Source organism: Corvus kubaryi, unplaced genomic scaffold (genome assembly GCF_017639235.1).
Source record: "Corvus kubaryi isolate FWS band 111438036 unplaced genomic scaffold, C.kubaryi_AGA036_p1.0 37395, whole genome shotgun sequence".
In the NCBI taxonomy this organism is placed as follows: Eukaryota; Metazoa; Chordata; class Aves; order Passeriformes; family Corvidae; genus Corvus; species Corvus kubaryi.
Genome location: NW_024581134.1, coordinates 745925 through 766665, shown reverse-complemented (window position 1 = coordinate 766665; position 20741 = coordinate 745925). Strand labels below are relative to the sequence as shown.

Sequence of the window (20741 nt, the reverse complement as noted above, 5' to 3'; positions counted from 1 at the left end):
TAAACTTGGTAGGAAAACCCCCAAAATTCACAACAGGGAACTGCAGCACAGGTTGTCTGGAGAGGTCGTGGATTCTCTGCTCTTTGAGTTACTCAAAGCTCGCCTGGACAGGCCCTGATCAACCCAGCCTAGCCCTGTTTGGAGCAGGGTGTTCTGACTTAATGACCTCCAAAGGTTCTTTACAACTCAAGGTGCTCCACAGTTGTGGTGTGGTTTTTCCAGCACTAGGAAAGGTAAGGTGCAGAAAGGAGTGCATTTAGCAAGACAGATCAGTAGTAGCTGATGACACAAAATAGTTCTGCATTTATACTGCTGAAAATAGGAAATAATTCTGCAATATTATTTTTAATAAGAGGAAGACTTGAGTTTAATCCTCAACAGAAAATTTAAACCATCGACAATAGTCTGCCAAAGCCCACAGTTCTCATGGCTGGGAGTTTTTTTGCCTTAGACCTTAGCTGCAACAGTGGCTGTGCAAATCCTGTTAGCAACAAAGTGGTAAAATTTCAACCACTACAAGGAAGAAAAGGCTAGACGGGAAAGAGAAATGCTAGATATTTTCTACCTCTCTGCATCTGTTGAAAATGTTACCCTAAAACTGCCAGTGAAGTTATTTAAATGCTTGACTTAGTGCCCGTGTTTAGGGTACATACTTTAGTGTAGGCACCTATGGTGTCACCACACTGGCTGTACACTGAATATAAGCTGAGCTGAAGCCTGGCCTTTTACCAGTCTAAAACTTAGTAGCTGGAGTTTCAGAATTTGGCTCAATGACCCAGCAGGGCAATTCTAGCTGCTGTTTTTCTGTGGGAGTATTTGTCTTAGTCACACCTATGAACCTCTAGTAGTGTTAAGATAGAAGTGGAAGAGCATATGAAATAGTCAGTGTGTAATAAGTGTAGATGACATTCCTGATGTGCTGAGAAGCATTTGATCTTCCAGGTATATACTTTCAAAATACCACTCCAAACTTTACAATTGTTTTCCTTATTGATAAACACTTTTTTAATTTGTACAGTCACTGCACTCTTTGTGTTTGACTCCTTAGGTTGTAAAGCTTGAGTAGGAGAGACACTGAAGGAAAGAAGTATGAGAAATGTGTAGTCTTCACAGCTTCAGTCCTACTATATCTTTCTTACACGTATTTTTATGTATCAAGTTTCCATTTAACACAGTTGTTTGCAAGCTTTCTACCTTGCCTCTGGCAAAATTGAAATGCCACCTTTCCAGCATATGATTTAAGTTGTTCTTCACATTGAACTTCATGATTATGTTCTCAAAGTTCACTGTTCTTTAACCTTCAAAATGCCTACAGACTAATTTAAGAATGTGTGAAAACTGCTGCAGATAGCATTAAAACTACTAAAAAAAATTCCCTCCAGTTCGTCCTTGACCTACATCACATGCTTCATTAATTTAAATATGTAACCAGCATTTGCATTCTTAAAAATAAATTCTTCCCTCAGGTATAGATAAATGACATTCACTTACATCAGAAGGGTTTGCCTGTGGATACTAAAGTGTGATTTACAGTCCTAACTATAGTAAATCACTGCAATGTCTTTTTTAGACTACTTTGAATGTTAATCTGTATTATTTAATATATCTGAAACCGACGGGTTAATTGACATCCACCATGGAACAAAAATACTGTAAAGAACTAGACCATATCTCCTGGACTAACTGTTGCTTTCAGTGACTGTGCATCTGGGTAATTGAACAGGTATCATTGATCCCCAAAATATTAAAGGACAGGTTGTTATTTCTGGCTTAATTTAAATTAATAATTTACTCAGGTTTTACATTGCCTAGTTAATCTTGTATACTTGCTTAGTTACTCTTTCAATGGTAAGGAATTTTTGGGTCTTATAGCTTCCGGAAACAATATTTAGCTGAAGTACTGTTTTGGTTATTTATATCAGTAAACTGTTTCATCCCAGATTGTGGGTGAAAAGGGGATATGGAATAATTCCTCTTTTCTCTAAGTTGTTGTTGCCTTTCAACAGAACTGGTGAAAAATCTCCTCCTTCCTTCTTATTCAGTGAGGCATTTACTGTTTCTTTGCTGTGACTGCATAATGAGTGCCTGCTGGGACTGTGTGTGTAACGCATATTTGTATGCATCAAAACCATGGGAGCTCAGACTTTAATCATAGGTCTCTGTGCACGTGGAAAAAAAAGAAGTTATGTGGGTGTTCTGTTTACATCGTGGCATTCTCCTTGGGAGCTGTTGTGCATTTCATATCATATTTAAAAATTAGATTTTTTTTTTTTAAACTTCGTTTGATTGCATGTTGGTATGTGACTCAATATGAATCTCAGAAAACACCTGAACAATTGAATATATGATTTATACATACAAAATTATAGTCCACTGCTCAAGAAAGGATTCATATTCTGTTTTTTTGAAAAACACTTGTTGCTTGGTTGTGCTCAAGCTTTTTGTATTTGCTCTTTGGCTTTTAAACAAAAACTTGAGTCTGCTTGATGCTTAGCAATTCTTCACAGGCTGTGTGTACAGGTGTGCAGTTCAAATCCTGTCTAGGTGCCTAGGTGCAGATGACTTCACATCCTGTAGTTCTTTTGAACTATGGGTTAAAACCAGAAAATTTCAAAATCCCGTTGTACCATGAAACCTGACTCTTGCTATGTGCATATGCTGATGCTATTGTGAGTGTTGGGGGCTTTTTCCAGCCTTGTTGGGTGCCGGTGTGTCTAAAGAAGTGACTCTCCGTTGTTGTATCACCTGAGGCATAACAATGAAGGCACCATCTTGGACCTCTAGTTTCTCAAAAGGGAGAAAGTGAGGAGTTTAGATGAAAGTTCAACTTTCTAAGCGAAATGCAGTTAAAAAAAAAAATCTTAGTATATTTAATGCCTATGGCTTCCCTTAGAAATATCAATAAAGATGTACTGAGTATCCCTGTCAGCCACAGAAGGTAGCTTTCTAGACCTTACTGATTTCTTTGATTAACAGGACTTAAAGAAATCAGCAAACAAATAGCCAGAGTTTCAGTTCTTAGCTATATTTCATGCTTTCTAAAGCATGGATTCTGCATTGTTTCTATAATCTCGTCCTTTTGTGGGTTGGTTCTGTTGAGGGGACATACAGAGCACTCGCTCTGGACAACAGCCCCAGTGAATGCTGTGTGAAGAGCTGATCAACTTACGGTGTCTGCAAGAAAATAACTACCAGAATCAGTGAGCCTCTCTGACAAGACTTAAATTACTTTAGCTTTTGTAAAAGCTTTTGATTACACAGCAGCTGCCAAGATCTAAACACCCCCACCCACTTCAAGGCAGTTTTTCTAGTTACACACTTGGCAATGTTTGTAATTTTTCACCCATCCCCCTAGGCATAATAAAAGGGTTTGCAATCTTTTTTTTTTTGGTGGGGAGAGAGGGGAAATAGTGATATTTAATTGAGAGATACCTCTCACAGGACAGCTTCAAAGAACTGTGTGTGCAGATAAAGAAAATTCCCTTTTCTTTGCATGCTGTGACAAGCAACTATTTTGAACTTCTGGTGCCATCTATTTGGGAGCTGACTGCCATATGCTGACTGCCACAGCATGTTGAGCAGGTACAAGGGACGTAGTGAGTTAGTATTTTTCTCACTAATATAATTTCATTATTTTACTGTTTTATAATCCAACTCCATTTCCACAGAAAGATAGATACATATATTAAGAGATGAAAGATATTTCTTATTGATGATAATCAGTTTCTAGTTAGACTGTGTGGTAGGAAATTGAAACAACTGTTAGGAAATTTTATTAAGCCATTGAATTAGACCTATATTTTTCTCTCAGATTTATAGAAGCTTATATTTTCAATGCCTAGAAGTTTCTGAAATTAATATTAATATAGTTATGACAGACAAATACTATGCCTCAGTTAACATACAAGGCATTCTGGTGTTACTTTAAATATTAGTGTTATAACAAGAAAGTTACTGTTGGACCCCAAGTGAGAGCATTTGCAGCAGACAACAACTTCAGATGTTTATTTATCAAATGAAAGCCAAACTCTCAGCCAGTCTCTTTTAGGGCAGTCAGGTTTCATTAGCCTGTTTGATATCTCACAGGTTCTTGTCTAGCTGCCTTTATGTTGAAGGCAGGAAAACAGGCATTGGTTTATTCTCTCACCTATATTCATAGGATGAAAGCGCGTCTGTTCAGAGATCCACTGCCTGGAGCAATGCAATGAGAGAAGTTTAAGCTCATAGCACTGCAGTATGGTTTAAAAAAAAAGGAAAAAGTATCAGCTTTTGAACATATTAAAGATGCATTTATCTCTGCTCTGCTTTAGGGATTAAGAGGATGTTATTATAACTTGTGCACAGATCTGTGTTTGCTGTGAAAAGCTTGCTTTGTAATTTATGCACTGTCATTTTTCGGGGGGGCACTCAATGGTGTTGCAACGTGCAGATATGTTTTGACTATTTTTTAAGGAAAAAAAATGAAAATGAATGTGACAGGATTTTTTTCTTAAGCTAACATGTAAATTAATCACCTTTTGAGATGATCCTTTGAAAATTTTAAGCCATTTTAATACAAGAACCTTTTCTGACAGTACAATGGATGAGTGAACTCTTTGTCGAAACTGCATTTACTGTAATATTACATCCTTTTAATGTCTTTGTCATCAAATTAAGATCAAATGGAAAAAGCTAATGAATACATTCAGTACTGAAGTGTATTTTCCAAGTGTAAAGTTTTCATTTCAATGGAAAAAATTTAGAGATCTGCACTCTAACACTGTGGCTCCTCCATTTCTAAACTTCCCTTTAATAAGGAAATATCTTGTGGAATTTGGCTGATTCGTCCTTAACTATGAGATAAAAACCATACATAAACAATAATATCCTGTTGTAGTTGGTACCAAATTAGCTGACTTCTATTGCCACTGAATAGAAATGTGTAGTCTGGCTGCTCATAGAGTTCATGCTTGAAATTCCAGAAATAACAATATTGAAGTAGACCACTTCAAAGGGGGTTATTCATCATCAGAAAGCTTTTTGACTGTTTGCTGACTGTTGATCTTCACACTCTTCTACATTTACAGTTCTCTTTGAAATCACAAAAGAGGTACATACTTTGTAAAGAATGTATTTTATGTTTAAAAGGCAGGTGCACTGACTAAATCATCATTTTGTAATTAAAAATTACAGCTATCCTTGGGAAATATGGATTACTTTGAATGTGAAGGGGATATGGCTTCTGGTATATAATGAGGAAGTATTACAGTAATACTTCATATCTTTTCTCATTGATCTGTGTGTCCCATACAGTGCTTCTTAAGTAATAGTAACAGAATGATGCATCTAATGTCTGTACCAGAGTTGCCTCATAATATCACTTACCACTAACTTCTCAGGACCCTCTGCTAGATAAGTTTATAAGTTGCCATGGTTTAATACCAGCTTGCAGCTCAGCCCCACAGGGCCACACACTGGAGGAGAGAATTGAAAGGGTAAAAGTGAGAAAACCCGAGTGGGTTGAGATAAAGGCAGTTTAACAGGTGAAGCAAACGCCATGTGCACAAGCAAGGTGAACCAAGGGATTCATTCCCCACTTCCCAGGGCAGGCAGGTGTTCAGCATCCCCAGGACAGCAGGGCTCCATCACCTGTAATGGTGACTTGGGAAGACAAACACCATCACTCCAAATGTCCCCCCTTGCTCCTCCTCCCCAGCTTTATATGCTGAGCGTGGTGCCATATGGTCTGGGATATCCCCTGGGTCAGTTGGGGTCGGCTGTCCTGGCTGTGTCCCCTCCCAGCTCCTTGTGCCCCCCAGCCTCTCTCTGGTGGGGTGGGTGGGGAGCAGGAAAGGCCTTAGCTCTGGGTAAGAACTGCTCAGTGATAACAAAACCAGCCCTGAATTATCAAGACTGTTCTCAGCACAAATCCAAACCACAGCCCCATACCAGTTTCTATAAAGAAAATTAACTCTACAGAATCATAGAATCATTAAGGTTTGAAAAGACCTCCAAGATAATCAAGTCCAGTGTTCAACCCAATACCACCATGCCCACTGAACCATATTGTGAGCGATAGAGTTTTAGTGATCCCAACCCAAACCAGCGCCTAAATGCTGTTAGGTTGGCAGCATTGGGAATTGAGGCACACAAGATCATTTGTGCTCGGGTGGCAGAGCCAATGTGCATGCCTTCAAACCACATACTTACCTACAGCATGAAACCTCTCATCTTGCACCCTTTGGACAGCTCTTTCAGTTGTTATGTTGTATATCATGTCCCTCTACAGCCCATTTTCATTGTACTTGTGTTCACCCAGCTCCAGCAGTAATTGCAGCGGCACAGAATGAGTTCCCTAGTTGTCTTCCTCATTTTTGTCACTTGGAAAGTTGTATTTCAACTAATTTTCTGGACTTTTGAGTAAATGTAGGGTAATAGGGAAGTAAGGTCACAAGAGGCTATTGAATACTGTAAAGCAGATGGAGCATGGTTTCTAGAATCTGAGAAGTGTGTTGAAGATACTGCATTAAGATTTGCAATGGAGTAAAAGCAAAAATGAAGTATTTGGGGGAAAGTGGTGACAGACACCTGTGCTGCTTTGCAGGGGTGAGGAATCCCATAGGGCTTTCCCTGACTGGTTGGTAATGGAGTATTTATGTGGTTATTGTCTCTGGGAGTAATGCTATGATTTTGTGAGTAGATGGAAATGCCTGGAATCCTCATATTTCTTTCATCCCAATCAGTTCATACATGATGTAGGCACTGTACTAAGCATAGCACAGGAGTCAACTGCTATCGGTACCGAGCATGTGTTACTCCCCTTGTACTGCCTTAGTGCTATCACCTGCCAGTGCTGCTGCTGTTCCTTTGAAAGGGTTGGGAAAATTGTTTTGGAGTGGCTTGCTTCTTTATCTCTGGGAAATCACACGGAATTCTCCTGGACAGTTACAGACCTGTTCTCAAAACCAACATGGATAATAATATAAACCCACCTCTAACACCCCTTCCTTTCCATAGTCATAGATTAGTAGTAAGAGAAATCAGGTGATAAGTGTTAAAATACCCCCAGTAAACTGTTGTTCACATTTACATCTTCATGATAGCCAACCTAACAGATTAAGAGTTCTATGAATTATAACGAGATTTGGAGGAGAGCTAACTGACTGAACTTCAACCCAGAGAAGCCTGAAGAAATACTCATTGTGTGAAGGAAGCAACCAAATGAAATAGCTGAATAATAATTTCCTCTGGAAAAAAAAAAAAAACAACATTGTGGGGCTGTCAGTTTGTTACTGGGTTGCACTTAGTTATGTAAGATTATACTTATGCAGCAACAGGAGGCCAAGGATGCCTTTTGTTCCCTTTGTTCTCTCTAACTTCTAGTGAAATATAACCTGGTGAGCTCTCGGACTGAATATTCTGAGTATTTTGAACTCAATACCTGAAAGATTTAATTTCCCTAGGCAGCAGTGATTTGTATGAGAGAGGGGACACTCGTTGAACTGTGATATGGCTGAAGGTTCCACCTCCAGAACTAGAGCCTGCGTTTATTCTTTTTCAGGGCATACTGCAATGATTATTTTCACAGATTTTCAAAGGCAGGATTTGGGGTTGAAAGCTGTGAAATGGCAGTGTTCCTGGTGGATTCCATAAGAATTACTGGACATTTGTTATTTATAAGTAGGCCATGGCATCAAATGAACTGCATGCTAAGGATTTTTTCCAATGAAGAGTTTTATTTATAATTGCATTTTAATAGTTATTCATGATGGCTAGGCAGATCCAGCATGTCTAACCTTTGAATCAGTGTTCTGAATGAATTTAAATATATTTTTATGTAAAAGAAAAATTGGTAATGCTTCATCAGCTGATTAGAAAAGCTAAATTTGCAAATTTTTAAAGTTCACCTTACACTGATAGTAGAAATAGTGCAGGGGGGAAGTGAGATGCACCTAGGCCTGTGCTTCTGGTGATGCCACTGAGGAGCAGCCTGAAGATGATCGGCTTCCAGTTAAAATACCAGTATCAAGTGTGGCAGTGGTTTGTTGGAACAGAAGTTTGGGAACCAGTCTGTATCGAATTGCAAGTGTGCTGAGGTTTTAGATATGTGAATTATAATAACCAGACTTGCCAACTTTGGGAGATGCTGCATTTAATATCCCTAGTTTTACAGACTTTGCAAGGGATCCTGAAGGATTTTTTTTCAATAAAGTATAGGTCCTTAGTTTATTAGCCCAATATCAAGTTCTGAAAGAGTGACTTAATAGAAGAAAGGCAACCATAGCACTGGTTTTTAATGAAGTATCTTGTCGTAACCTTATGGATATTGTATTCATTTTGTTTAAGTGGCAAAATGAAGACATTCTTAATTCAGGGATATGAGAATGTAATTATTAACAAGACTGTTTCAGAAGAGTATGTGAAATGAACATCTTTATTTTTTATTTCATCACTACTTTTACTCTGATACATATTTTATATAAGCAATGATTAAGGTGAAAAGTTAATACTAAATAGATACTGGTTAATATCTTAATGATAGAGATACCCCATCTTTTGAAGCAGCTGAAGCTAATATAGTTGCCTTTTCCCCTTACTTTTAGGCAATATTTTAATGGCAATCTTCATGCTGAACTTGGATCTGCATTAAATGAAAAGATGATAATTTATTCAGTTTTAGCAGTATTTCCCTCATGCTGTCTTTCCTTTGGCCTCTTTAGATCATGAGGGTTTTCTGCTTTCTGGGTTTTTTTAACACAGAAATCAAGTGTTTCTAAATTAGGTTTTATTCATTATGTTTTAAAACCCACATGTTGGGTATTTTTACAGAAGGTCCTTGATTATCAAGAGCTTATAGTAAACATTAAGAGAGTTACCAGTTAATCTCTCCATTTTAAGAGATAATTTTCTTTTCTTTTCTTTTTTTTTTTAGTATTTTGATTATGCCCTCTTGATTAGTCTTAAGATAAAGAATAAACAGACACTGTCACCAGAGTTCATCCATCCTTAATATTTTTTCCCTCAGTTACCTTGTGGTGAACAGCCACTCTTAATTCTGCTTGCTTTTAAAACCTCCGTTCTAAGGACTTGATCTTTTTACAGATTTCTGTTATTAACAGGAGTTTTATTTCCCCATCTATGAATTAACCTGCATGGAAATGCTTGTGCACTTCTATGATACTCAGTACGAAGAATGTGAAATAGGAAAATTGTACATTGGTTTTGCTGTGCATTAGAGCATGGATTCCTTATTCAGAGAACATATCTCTCTTTTATTGAAGCATATAATAAATCTGACTGTGCACTTCATTTGGTCTTTGAAAACAAAGTGGTATCCTCTAGACGTGAGTAGGTTTCATAATACAGGATGTGAAGCAGTTTGTATAGATCCTGTTTTTAAGCTCTTGTCTCTGTTATTTTAATGTCTCCAAAGCTTCTGTGTCCCTTTCCTCAGCTGTCAATGCCATAAATTCTCCTGGGAATTATGAGAAATCAATCTACTTTGTTTCCAGCACAGCAAGATGCAAGCAAGAAATTAAAAGGTTTCTAAGAGAAAATATTCGTGTTGGAGCTCTCTATACTCAAATGGTATATTCTGTTAATATCTGTGTACTTAGTTATCCCAACTTTGATCCAAGATGCAGTTGGAGAGAGAAAAACTAAATTGAGAAAGAACATTTAAAATTAAAATTAATCATACCAAAGAAAAGGACAAAATAATTTTTTTTAAAATATATTCATGTATACACATGCATTCATAAAACATTTAAGCAGTAAATATCTAGCTGGTTTAATTGTGAAATTGTTTATAAAAAAATTCTTCTGGAACGATATTTTCTCATAATCCCTTTCTGCTAAAGACAGTTAAGGCACAGGTATAAAAAGCCATTAAAATTTATCTTGGTTATCTTTTTAATTTTTCCTATATTTTATGATTTTTTTTTTTAATAATATGTTGCTAACCTGTGAAGAGCCAGATGAGGTATCAATGTGGTTCACAATTCTGGGAAGTAGGAAGTCTGTAAGAGAAATTAGGATACATTTGTTCCTTTATTAAGTATTTATTTATGAGCTCCTTATGAACATATATTTGTCTTAGATCATTGTCCTCTTCTCAGTTACACTCTCATGGGCAAGTCACCAAGATTTCGTTTCTGACATTTCTTAGGAAAAAAGTAAGAAAGGAAAAGACCTAAAAACACCTGTTATGACAAAAACAAATCTTTTCATGTCTTTTATAATAAAAGGCACAAAAGTTTACAAAGTTAATGTTTAAAAGCCCTTTGCCAACTTCATTCTGCTGCTCCACACAGCCCTGGGACACCCAAAGGACTGAATGGATGTAACCCTCTGCTTAAGATAGGGCAACCTCTATTTCTTTTGGTGTATGTAAAATTAGACCTGGACATACAGAAGTGTACCACTGTTGTTTGTTTCTAGGCTGTTTTGACAGCAGATTCTTTGTTCTTCTCTCTGAACCCCTGACTCATGGAAGCGTCTGTGCTGCCATGGCTCAGGGAAGCTGAAGTTGAGCATTGTCAGCCAAGAAGCCACAAAGCTTTTGTCAAGCCTTTCTCTCTACCATGGGACTCGGACAGGGACCAGTTCTCCTTGTGTCTTCCCCCAAGTCTGCTTCTGTTAGCTGAGCACTAATTAGGCAGGGCTCTTCCTTTTTTTGTTTCTCCTTTGAAGTCTCTTGTTTGCCTCTGGGAGAGGCTGATTAGGTACCCAACAGCCCATAAGCTCCTTCCAGACTCATATAATGGGGTGTACAAACCCTGTATTATGCCACTGCAAAATCATCCCATTGGGAGCAAAAGGACAGAAAGGCTATGGAAAATAGACTAATAATCTCCTACCCCTTTCCAGTATGACACACATCCTCTCATCTGCACAGTCTGTCAGGCATCACTATGACCACCCCAGCACCAGCAGAGCAGAACCCGTCTGTAGTGCCTGATTATTAGAGCTGCTGATCACAGAAGAAATCCCACTGAAGAATAATTCAGAGAAGACTGTGTAGGAGTGAAACTTCACATAACCAAAGTTTCCATGAATTTTAAGAACGGTTTAAAGTGCCATAAGTGACTGTTCATTATATCTGAGTTAATGGTATGGCCTTTTTTATGCTTCTCTCCCCTGCTTTATATGCCCCTTTCAGCTTTGCTGATAATACCAGAATAGAGTTAGTGGGGAGATTTAGAGGTAAAGAAGCGTGGAATCATCTTAAGCAGACACCATTGTAATGTATCCAAGTTACTTTATAAATGTGTTACATACAGTATTACCTCTTCTTCATACATTCCCGAGTGATTAAAATGCAGGGCGAGGGAGCTCTGTCAGGGAGGCTCTGGACTGCTCACCCCTCTGTGTGCTGATTATTCCACTGTCTTGAGAATTCTGCTAAGCACTGCAGAAATTAACTAAAATATAGTCACTGTTTGGTTAAGAGTATCTTGCATGCCATGGGACACTAGTGAAAAAAGGTCTAGAAGTATGGTCTTCTCAGCATTGATACTCCTTTCCCTTCCTCTTGTAAAATGCCTTTTTTCAGCTTACAGTGGCAGATTGTTTATTTACAAATATATGACAATCCTTCTCCCAAGGTTTTTGTTTCATTAGTGAGACTTTAAGACAAAACTTTGTACATTCTTTCTAGATATACAATGTAAAACTACTCTGAAACCATTTCATTACATCTGATCACTTCCTTGAATGTTATTTCAACTGCCTGAAAAATAGACACTGGGAATGAATCTCAAGAACCTGAAGTTGGTAAGCAGTGAATACACTCAGTGCCTTATTTTATATTGTATTTGTAGGAAATTGAACTTTGTTTGACTTTGCTGTATTCATTGTCATATTTAATTGATGGTAAATCCGCCTAAATTAGCCCAGTATAAGTCAAAATAGAAAGACTGAAGAAATAGTGCTTGTGCTGTGAAGCTCATTGTACAGCATGGCTGTGCTGCCACTGACAATGTCTGCTTAGTGCCCTGCCAGGCCATCCAGCTGGAACAAAAAGGGAGGAGTTTGGCACTTGAACTGAAACACAGTTCTGCTGTAAAGACATTAATAACTGAAAGTTATTACTTGACTGACTGATATAACTTAAAGCTGGTGTATAATATTTCCAGTTCAGCATCAATTTCAAACCTTTCATCTCCATTTGATGCCAACTGATGCAGTCATGTTTGTTGCAGTATAGTGTCAGACCTTCAATGCTATTCTGAACCTTTGTTTCCTAGAAAGAAAATTCAGAAAAAAAGTGTTTGGTCAGTAGTGAGTGCATAGTCTGAACCAATCTTCAGTTTGGCAGTTCCAGGGTAAATCATCACAGCAAGAAAATACAGAGAATCATATAAAGTACTTTGAGTTAAATTTTTTATTACAAGATATTTGGTCTGCCTGATAGACAGCATAGGCAAATATAAACTGGAGAATATACTGAATGCAGAGGACAGAATTACTTATATAACATCATTTTCATGAGACCAGGTAGAAGGTGGTGATCTGGAGAGCTCTGTGGGGAGGGAGCACATACAGAAAAAAAGGAAACCAGTTCTGGTAATACAGACAGCAGTTTAGGGAAAGCAAATAGTGTCAGCAGAGGGGTTACTGTCATGCCAAATACAGCAAGAGGAGAAACAACAGATAGTGGCTGCTGAGAGGCTCTTGTTCTTGCTGGGTAGATATGATGTGTTGTCTGTTCTAGAAGCTTTATTGGATCTGCGGGGGCATTCTTTAGAAAGGCATCTTTTTATACAAAGGAGAAAATAGTATTTTTCCTTGTTGAAGTAGCCAAATGATTACTTTTAAAACCACAGAATATAATGTGATATTTGTATGTATAAAATATAAAGGGCCAGACATTAAAAGAGAAATAGATTTTCTTTCTTAGAGGAACTAGTTGGGAGGAAATTTGTGGAAGTATTCTGCTAAGAAAAAAAGTTCAAGTAACAAATAATGACTGAGTTGTTTTCTGAGAAGGAGTGTGTGGCACTGTAGTTACTTGGAGCAGTCAGTAGCAGAGGATAGACATGCAAGCAGTAAAATAGTGTAGAGTTTCTGAATTGTGCTACACAAACCCTCTAAACTGTCATTTCCTTTCAATGTGAACCGCAATTTGCATTTTTCTGTCTTTCTACTTAACACTTCAATAGGATGTGACATGACTTTAGAGAACTGGGAAAAGCAGAGATTCTAACTGAGAGTGGAGTGCAGAATATTTACAAAAACAGATTTTTCAACCCCTGGATGAAGACTGTCCAGCCAGATGAGCCTAAGTTATGCAGAAAGGAAAGTGTGCTATTTGTTGAAGGGTCTGTTCTTTGCTACCGAGTTTGAATGATGTATTAAAGGAAGAAGAAGAATTTTCACTGAAGTCACATTTTAAAGTCAGCATAAGGGATACAACTCTACAAGTATTTCTACTGAACAGGAGGCAGTTCACTGGGTCTGTATCCGCATTCTGTTTTCTCCTCAGTGCAGGAAGATGGTGAATCTTTTTCCCTAGTTTTAATGCTGGCCAAATGCTCTGATTTCCCCTTATACGAAAAATGCACTTAGACATTTATGCACTTACTCTTAGTACTTATTTCCCCGTGTATATCCTATGGTGATCTTTTGTTGTGTGTTTGTACAGCCAGTGGTAAATGTATTCCTCTGCTTACCTTGTAAAGCAGCTTACCTTATGTGCATGGCGTTTCCAGCTGGAAAGAACTTGTTGTCAATGCCTCAGGCTGTTGTTTCTCTTTCTTGCTTTTACAACTATCCCTGTAAACAAGAACTATGTCTACATTTTTATATTTAAATTTTGCCAGAGGGCTTTTGTATTCCAATTGCAAGAATCTGTAGTTGGAACAGAACTCTAAATATATAAATGCAAAGTTATAACATATGATTCTGTGACTGAGTATTTAATTATTTTATGTTTGGGTTTTTTCCACAGGCAGGTGCTTCTAGTACACTAAATAAATTCTTACTTTTGCTTTTAAAAAATTTGATATATTTGAATAACGTATCTACTCTTAAAATTAATGACAGTATACTTCAGACTATCTCCTCTGCTAGACTCTTTTATCTGTGCAGGTTGTGGCATGCACTGCACTCCTGGCCAAGTGACCATGATTTTAACTGCTCAAAGCATTGGAAGCAGCAGTGCCCTACTCATATCTCAGTTTGCTGTGAGTTGGACAAGTGTGTTAGTGCATCCCTGAAGCACAGACCTCAAAGCTGTATTTGGGATCCAGTTTTACCTGAGGGGTCTCGTAGAAGTGCACTGTCATGGTGCTTTAGGCTTCGCCAAAGTGTGTGTACCCATACACATCCTGCTGCCTGGAACATGAGTCAGACTCAGCTGCACTTCCAAAGTTTCACACTGTAACCGTAAAAGGGGACAACCAAATTATAGCTGAGCCAGCAAATGCTTTTGCAGTAGTGATAGGAGCAGGCTCCAAGGCAGCAGTAGTCACAGAAGCAACTGGTTAGCTGGACATACATGGAACATGTGAAAGTCTGTCCGGAGGAAAGGGTAGCAAGGAGATCTTCTGACTGTGTCTCTCTAAAGGATAAAAGAGAGGAAGTTTGGGGTATGTGTGTTAACTCTATTTCTCTATCACTAGATTTTGTACTTCTATTCACTCTTTTCAAAAATTGTTATTTCAGTTCTTAGAATTTCTGTAAATATATTTTCAATATGTGAGAACAGTTGAATTACTTTATAGATCTGCCTTTAAATTTTTGCTGGTTTATTCATAGGGTTATTTCTTAAATGAAAAAAATCTATATTTTATGGAATATACCAGCTGTGACTGAATTCCACCTCAGTGACTTGAAACATTTTCATTATGTTTAGTTTGTCTCTGGAGCCATTGAGTTACTTCCAGATCCAGTATTAAATCTTTCCAGTAATTCACTCCCTGGCTAGCCTGAGATATCACCCTAAATATTTATACGAGAGGGAACTTTTCTAAATCTTAGAAGATCTGGAAAATAATCACAAGATTTGGAGATGAACACAATTTAATTCTGTGTTGAGGTTTTGGGTTTTATTTCTAAAGCAGCAACAGAAATTTTAGAAAATCACAGACCCACAGGATGGCCAAAGTGGGCAGGCGCCTCTGGAGAACAACCAGTCCCACCCTGCTCAGAGCAAGGGCAGCTACAGCAGGATGTCCAGGGCTGAGGTGTGTTGGCTTTTCAGTACCTCCAAGAGCAGAGACCACACAGCCTCTCCAGGGAACCTGTTCCTGTCTTCAATCACCCTTTTCTTAGATTTAAACTACATTTTAATGGTGTTGAATGGAATTGATGGAATGGTAAAGTTATGCAGCCTTTCACTTTTAAGTGAAAACCACTTGGTTTTTATTAACATCTAAATGTCAGTCGTGGTCTTAAACAACACTTATATTCAAATGAAGATTTCTGCCTATGCTGTGGCTATTCTGAGCATCAATACTGGCCATTGCATTTCCTGCAAGGAAATTTATATAACAATATTGTTTTCTCATGTTTTTAGTTCTTGATATACTTAAAAGATTATTAAATCATTGGCATGCTTACAAGGAATTTTAATATTAGCATTTCCATACTTGCAACAAAAGCTATTTTCATGCAGCCAGACTGATCTGCTCAGTATAATACAGTAAGTCACCAGCAGATAGGAATGCAACCCAAGTGTCCTGATTACCTCTTACCTTGAACTTTCTGACAAACAAGTCAAAAAAGTTGTCACAGTATTTTACAAAGTTCTGTGTTTCTTACCATAATTGTAAAGTAATGTGAAGTTCCACCGTGCAAAATAATGTAAAATCTAGGCATACCTTTTCTTAGCAGAAACTATCCAAAAGTAAGTTAGAAATATGGGGGTCCCCAGCACAGAAAGGACATTGACGTGTTGATGCAAGTCCAGAGGAGGTCACCAAGGTGATAGAGGTATGGAGCATCTCTGCTGTGAGGAAAGGCCGAGAGAATTGAGACCATTCAGCCTGAAGAAGAGAAGGCTTTGGGATGACTGAATTGTGGCCTTGCAGTGCCTGAAGGGAGCCCACCAGAAAGATGGAGAGGGGCTTTGTAGAAGGGCCTGGAGTGTCAGGACATGGGGGAATGGCTTCAAACTAACAGACAGTAGCTTTAGATTAGATGCTAAGAAAAAATTCTTGCTTGTGAAGATGGTGAGGCCCTGGCAGAGGCTGCCCCAAGAAGTTGTGGATGCCCCATCCCTGAAAATGTTCAAGGCCGGGCTGGATGGAGCTTTGAGCAACCCAGTCAAGTGGGAGGTGTCCCTGCCCATGGAAGTGGGGTTGGAACTAGATGATCTTTGAGGTCCCTTCCAACCCAAACCATTTTATGATTCAATGAAAATACAGTACTTTATTATTTCTGTGTCTAGACAACACTGTGCTGTTTGTATACCTACATTTTGTGTTAAAATACTTCTCTTGGAACTGAAGTGTTCAGTCATGGTTTGAAAATAGGTTGCAGTTGGTGCTACCCTGTAAGTTGTCAGCCCAGATTTATATTTTAAACATACATTATTTCCTCTTTTTTTTATCCTTCCATGTAGCTGTGCTACATAGTGAGATGGGTGAGCCAAGTAATGGTAGAAGGGCAATTTGTATGGCCAGCACTTAAAGCTGTTTGAGTTCTTGCAGTTAAAGCCGAAGCCATTAGATGGTGCCATGCTGTAACCAGAATTTTCTCCTCATCTGCTTAAAGCCAGCTGTGTGATCTATCTGGCAGCACGATCTTAAATGGCTAAGCCTATTCTTCTAGGGCACTGCCTTGTATTGGTCAGCCTCAGTCATTATGCGCAAAACCCAGACAATAAATTAAATCACTAGAATTTGGGGTTTTTTATTTGTTTCAATGGAAAGACTGCACCATCCTGAAAATTCAACAAAAGAGAAGGCAATGGCAGGACAGATTTACTGCCCCTTTTTCAGCTGAAAGCAGTGTGCAATCTAAATGATTTACTTGTTTGCTAGCCCTGCATGGTGCTGTCTCCTGGGTTATCATTCACCTAAATGGCCAATGTAGTACAATGAAAATGATGGTGCAGTTACAAATTCACAGCAATTTACTGGTTAGAATCTCAAACTGGTAAATTATTTAATTTCCATTTCTTCAGTTACTGTTCAAGGTTGAAAACTTAGACATGGGATGTTAAAAAATGGAAAAGAATTTAGCAGCTTTGGAGGCTCAAGTTGTAAAATTGTGGTGATAATAGGGTGGGCTTTATTGTGTATGTAGATGTAATAGGCTTTTGTACAGCATCTGACTTACTACTGTGTGACACTGATAAAAAACTAACACTCTACAATATCAGCAAAGCCCATCTTAAGTGGATTAAGTGTTGGTTAACTGACAGTTATCAAAAAGCAGTTGTTAATAGGGAATCATCATGTAAATGGGAGTGTTTTTACCATGTTCGTGTGGGGATGGTCGGAGGTCTGACTCTTTGCATTTCTGCACATGAATGATAGATACAAAATCATTGCGGGTATCTAAGGGTGATGTAAAAATTGTTTGGGTGGCAGGTCATGACCTGGTCAGGGCACCCATGAAGAGTAGTTTGTGACCTCAGACTGTGCAAACAAATCTACCTATTCATTTAGTACAGACAAATGCAGACTCATAAAGCTGGATGGATAGGAGCAGGCAACACAATCTATGTAAAAATGGGGGCTGTGTTCTGAGAAGTGAATATGGAAAATGCATAGGTGAATTTGAATGATGATATTGAGACAGTGTAAGTTCTTGTTCTTGAATGAGGATTCTTCCCATTTCCATTGGCATGTGGCCATGGGGTCACCCAAATGAGGGCTAACTATTTTCTTTGGTAGGTCAGTTTTAAGCTGGATCAGTTCCCTTATCTCACTGAATGTGTGGCCTCATAAGCTCTTGTGCTTGGCATAGTTGGGAGCTAGGGAATAATTGGATTGCCTTTTTCAGTGGAATTCATAATTGATTATGAAAGCAAACCCTGTCACCACACAATTCAGCAGCAGCTCCCACTAGGAAGCCTTGAATAGTAATACTGCAGAGTAATGCAAAGGAGCCAGGGAAAAGATTTTATAGCTATATAGATGTATAGATATATAGATACTGCAACACTGAGGCCACTGTGCTGGCAGTTCTAATTTTATAAGATTTTAGTCTCAACACTGATTCAATGATTGGGGTAAACCTTTGGAGGAGAGAGGCTTCAACTTTGATACCTGAAAGATGTCAAAGAAGGACTTTATTGCAATGCCTATGACAGCCTGACCACTAACAGAGTTCCTCTCCTTGCAGTAGGACTGCCTGAATCAGGATGACATTTAGCAGTATGCTGACTGCGTGTCCACCAGGCCATAAATAACAAAAGCCTGGCTGCACCAGGATCCATTCACAGCAGCTGGACGTGCACAGGTACTTTCTGCAGGTCTCTGATCAAAATGCAATCTTGCCAACCAGAAAACTACTGCTGATCTCAGAATATTTGAATGAAAGTCTGGTGGAATTCTTGAAACAAGTTCAGCAAGGGCATTTAATACGCTTTCAAGTTAATCCAGAATATTTAGTGTTTCCTCTAACAAACAGGTAATCTATGTATTAACATTTTTTGAATCAGTCATCATAAAGTTATTTCTTTGAGTTTTCTTTGCACCTTCTTTAGCTCTGCATTGAAGACAGAATGACAGTTCCTGCTATTTTTTCTTTCTTCATATTTCATATCCTATGAAGAAGAAAATAAATTCAAGGTACAATCATTGTTGGGCTTTATTTCCTTTAAAACTCGAAGGTAATAAATACTTTGATTTTTATTTATTATTTATTATTTTATTTTCCTGTTGGCTATCAAACATTTTGATAAATGAGCATAAATTGCTCTTAAAAGAGAGAAGCAAAATAAAAGAAAGGAAGGAATAGGTCAAATTTTGGAATGTGTATATTAATTCATAACATTCCACCTCTGATGGTCAGCCTCAGTCATTATGCGCAAAGCTTCAGAAGCTGTCTAGGACAGGCTTAATGAGCTTGGTCCACTCACTTTGATTCCAAGAAGACATTTGTAATCCAAATTACAAAACCAAACCAGAGTCTGGCCCAGTTTTCCATAACTGACAGGTTCTGACAGGAGAAGTTTGGTAGCTGAAGCATGGAGATACTGGGGGCCAGGACTAAGGTGCCTTGGCAGAACTGCAGGGAGAAGGGACAGCTCTTGCCTGGTTCTGGATGCCTCTGAAGTTGGCATGTTGGGCTATTTCTTTGTCTCAGACAAAAGTGCCAAATAGACCTGAGAGTTGTGACAGCCTTTTTCAAAATTTTGACTTTTATTCTGTTGCATAACCACAAAATAGTGGTGACAAACTGAATCTCACTAACAAAAAGACTTTCTAATGGAAGAAATTCACACTTTCTCTGCATTTCATGGCCAGGCAGCCTGTGTACAGTCAGGGAATTGTTAGGATGCACAGTGTGTGACCATCAGCTTAAATATTTGTCCTTTTAAGCTTTGAAAGTTAAGATACTGGATTAAATGAATGCCTATATAAATTTGAGGGGCCTATTTCCACGTGGTTTGACTGATCTAATTGCATTTAATTATTACAGTTCTAACAGATTACATTCCCCATGTAAAAGTGAAGGAGAAGGATTACATCACAAAATTCTTGTCTTCCTTGTAGTTTGTGAGATCTAAGAAATGCAGAAGGAGGCAGTGCATTGAATACTCATATTATGTGATTATTCTAGCAGTTGTTTGTGATATGGTTGTCTTCACTGCTTAGATTCTGCTTGTTTGAGACAATAGCTAAGCATCTGCTAGTCATTGCAGAATCCTACAAAATAAAGACTAAAATTTTACCTCAGCTGACACCAATCAGTGAAGCAGATGCTGCAGAAACACTGAAGAGAATTTTAACATTGTTTTAATTGCATGTTAGAAGTCAAATAGTGTTATCTCAGTGGGGCAGTGAGCTAAAGGCATGAAAAGAAAAGGAGGGGTTTTTTTGTCAGCTATTATTCTTTTGTCCTTTTTTTTTTTTTAATTGCTCAAATGTTTTATGTCTTGCAAACTCTGCTAGTTTGTTTGGAATTACTTAAGGTGATTTGAGAATGCACTGTAATGCCCATAGATTTACTATGACCAGTGTGAGCACGCCAGCTTTTCAGTCTGAAGTTGGAATTGCTTAGTATAAACATTTGGTTTTTTCAATTTGAAACTTAATTAAAAATATTACAGTTCCTGCAGATTTTTTTTTTTTAATTTTAATGCGCCTATAAAATAGTTGTATTTTAGAGTCCAGTAAACGAAATTTTAGGGGTGGCTTCAATACTTGTTAGGAAGCATGAATTTTAAGATGAGTTTCACATCAGAGCAAATAATTTTTGTGAACGTGATGTCTATGAGAGATCTGAACTCCGATAATGTTTATGAGCTCTGGAAGCTGAAACTGATGACACCACCAAATATTGACTGTGGGGCTGCATCAGATACAGATACTGTTGCAATTCGAGGAAACAGAAAATGTGTTGTTGAGTAAAAGCAGCGAGTTCTCTGTATTCCGCTCCAGCCACTTCCTCCTTTCAGTGCTCTCGACAGAAAGCAGCCCCGGCGAGCGAGGAATCGCGGGGTTTTCAGATGAATAATTCTTACATCACCAGGAGCCTCTCCCGGGCTGCTGCTGCAGAGGCTGGGCTTTCCCGGGTACTTTGTCATTTCTCCTATTTCTAGAAAAGAACAGAAACTAGGGAAGAAAGGAAAGCCAGGTGCC

At 38.3% G+C, this 20741-nt stretch overlaps 1 protein-coding gene and 1 long non-coding RNA gene across 5 annotated transcripts in view; one reads left to right on the top strand and one right to left on the bottom strand.

The window, feature by feature from the left end:
• MAMLD1 (mastermind like domain containing 1) overlaps positions 1-20741 on the top strand; it is a 252768-nt gene that overhangs the window by 11865 nt on the left and 220162 nt on the right. The window lies entirely within an intron of this gene.
• On the bottom strand, positions 9746-14456 carry LOC121670223. The gene is made up of 3 exons (XR_006018075.1): positions 14238-14456; positions 13670-13755; positions 9746-9998 (listed from the first exon to the last, which is right to left on the bottom strand). It is a non-coding gene; the product is annotated as an uncharacterized LOC121670223 (long non-coding RNA).